Below are 3,017 nucleotides of genomic sequence, written 5' to 3'. Positions count from 1 at the left end.
GAGGAATTTATTTTTTTACTCACGTCAAATCAATTTGTCGAAGAGAATCAGTTTTTATTCAATATAGGAGTTGCTTCACAGTTTTTTGTTACGGGAAATGAATAAATTAAAAAAATATATTAAAATAGCCAATTTAAACAAAATATTTTGATTATTTGTTGTTTAATTTATTAAGTTATTTGCGGTTCATAAAAAATATCCCTATAAATCTCAACATTGAAGGTATAAAAATGCTAATTCACTTAAAAAATAAATTTTGTGACTCACTTATATTTATTAATAAAAAAATAAGTATTATTAATAATACTAATGATGGTCATTCTGCATGGCTCTATGCCAGCCTTCTTTCAAATATTTTCTGGTTTCCTCGTCCTCCATAAGTCGATTGGTCTCTGTGATCACGTCATCTTTCCCGAATTTAAATTTCCCAGACGGAACGGGCGATAGATTTCCCCATTTTTGTTTCTTCTGTTTTTTCATGATCACCCGCACTCTTCGTCCTGAAGATATCTGTCATTTTTAGATTATAAAATTACTTTTATGTTAGTCTCTGAAGTATAACATTAAATAACAATGTTAAATTAAGTCTCCATTCAGCAAAGGAAGTCGAATTCAAAGAAATGGAAACGTGGCAAAGAGTCGAATGTGTGACTTGGATTGTATTTTCATCAAAATTAAAGTTAGGTGTAATATAAATGCTGACAAGAGAATTGGTTTCATCCCAAGCTTATATATATAATATGTATTATACCAAACGATTCAATTCGATTATATATGGCAGGTGAAGTCATTTGTATTTCTCTTTGCTCACACATAGTTTCCACAAAAAACTAAAATGCACATTAAAATTTATATTAATTTTTCAATAGTAAAAAATCTTGAAATTTTAAATCAGATCAAATTTTGTGTCTGAGAAAATTCCAAAAAAATAAAGACTAATGAGATGAGGAAAAATATAAAATAAATAATCACGTTTCTCGGGGGTCTACAGAGCCAGAGAAAAGGAAGAGTCCGAAAATCTTGTTCGAGAATGTGTCGAAACAAGTGACGTCTGAAAGCCATATTTGTGTTGTAACGTGCATGTTTATTCCTAGTGAGCTTAACAGAACGTTCCCAATGGACCTATCTACGAAAGATAAAGAAAGAGAAACCACCAATAACGTATACCGTGTGGTCCATGCACAGCTCGTAGCACAAGAATCTGTTTCCTATTCTCCTAGTCTGGTGTCAATGCTAATCTGTCATCATTCTTTACGTCAAAGTCTGTGGTGAAGCGTCTGGGTCAGATGTCGAGAACAAAGTCCAACTTTCCAATGAATCAAGAAAAGAATCACATGGCTGAAATCTCTAATTTTAGATAATTCTATTTCAAATGAATTCTATTTCAAGATTGAGGAAGTAAAGTGTATCCCTCGAAATATCCAGAAGCCGAGCCCAAAAGTCCCATACCAACTACTTAAAAAGAAATATTGTCTGAAATAAATGGATTTGATTTGCGAATATATAAAGAACCCCCCTCCTTTCAATTTGAATGATATCACAGACATCATCTATGCCGCACAGCTGACATACCATTCTTACAAAATACTCCCCTAAGAAAGGAGACATGGAAGCAAAACTGAGTAAACTTGAACAGACTACAGTAAGAACAGACTTATAAATGAAAATTCGAAGTTCGATAAGGCAACGAGGGATACCCTGAGTGAATACGGATTTCAAAACTCAAAGAGAGAAGAACTTGGAAGGATATCTGTTTGAATTGGAGACGAAATAAAGATTGTCGAAAAAAACTACGACTTACTGAACCAAGAAGAAAATTTAGTGAGGAAAATTGGTCCTTTGAAATCAACCGTCGGCGTTTCTACCGAATATTAAATCACGGAAAAACGTCTTCAGAACTCATGTTTAACTAGAGGGAATGTCTTTTCTATTGGAAGAAAATATGGAGTAAACACGAGAGGGATGGCAGTACAGTGCCGATTAGCAAGAGAGTCACTGGAGCAGAGGACATATTTGCAGATTTTAGCAAAGAAACAATTCTTGAAGTGGTTAAACAACTCACAAACTGGAAAGCCAGTGGATGCGACGGGGTGTATATCTTCTTTCTGAAAAAATTACCCCAATCCATGACCACTTGTGTGACGAACTCGCCAAGATAATACATGGAGAGTATTTACCGGATTATTATTATTATTAAAACACCAAGACCACAGTAAAAACTGAAAAAAGTCACGTGCTCCCCATTCGCTTAACCAGGGACCTCATCCTCGCTCTGTGATCTTTCCACGAGCCCACACAAGATAGTACCAGGCAGCTAGCCGCATTTGTCGCAGCATTTGCAAACGAACTGGAGTTCTGCTTAATTAGGTCCTCCAGAGGGGCTGGTCTGGAGCGTTTTTACCGTGCAACCAATGTTCGGTTAATCTGTGAGCCCTTTGTTGGGCCTCCTCAATTCGCCTCCTGTTGAAACAAGATAATCGCGGACCCCATGATCCGCAGGCGTAGGAAATGGAGAGTTCAAAGTATTGATAATAAATATTTGCCAATACCGCGCGGGAACCGTTTTTCCATAAACCGGATAAGCTTCTGAGCACGTTCATTTTTTCACACATTTACGAAATAGGTTTTGAAGACAAAATTGAACTCCTGCAGCTTATTTAAACCTATAAATGAGAACGCATTATTGCTTTGCAACTACTATATTGGGCTCGTCAATATTGAGCCAACTGAATTTGAAAAAATTGACAAAAATGTGCGCTATATCCTTGTAAAACATCGAATTCACTTGAAACATGCAAACAAAGAAAGGCTTTACCTCCCAAGAGGCCAACTCGGGAGAGGACTCGTATCAAATGTCCACAAAACTGAACGGATACTTCTCCAATTCCTCATTGATTATGAGAAAAGTCTCGCTACTGCCTAAGGAAAGATGGGATTTTGCGGGCCATTCATGCAAGGAAAACACATTTTGCCACAATCGCGGAATACCTCAAGCGCAAATACAGCATCCAAGAAAC

This window comes from Octopus sinensis, unplaced genomic scaffold (genome assembly GCF_006345805.1).
Source record: "Octopus sinensis unplaced genomic scaffold, ASM634580v1 Contig10079, whole genome shotgun sequence".
Classification (NCBI taxonomy): domain Eukaryota; kingdom Metazoa; phylum Mollusca; class Cephalopoda; order Octopoda; family Octopodidae; genus Octopus; species Octopus sinensis.
The sequence above is the reverse complement of the archived record's forward strand: the minus strand, read 5'-3'. Positions refer to the sequence as shown.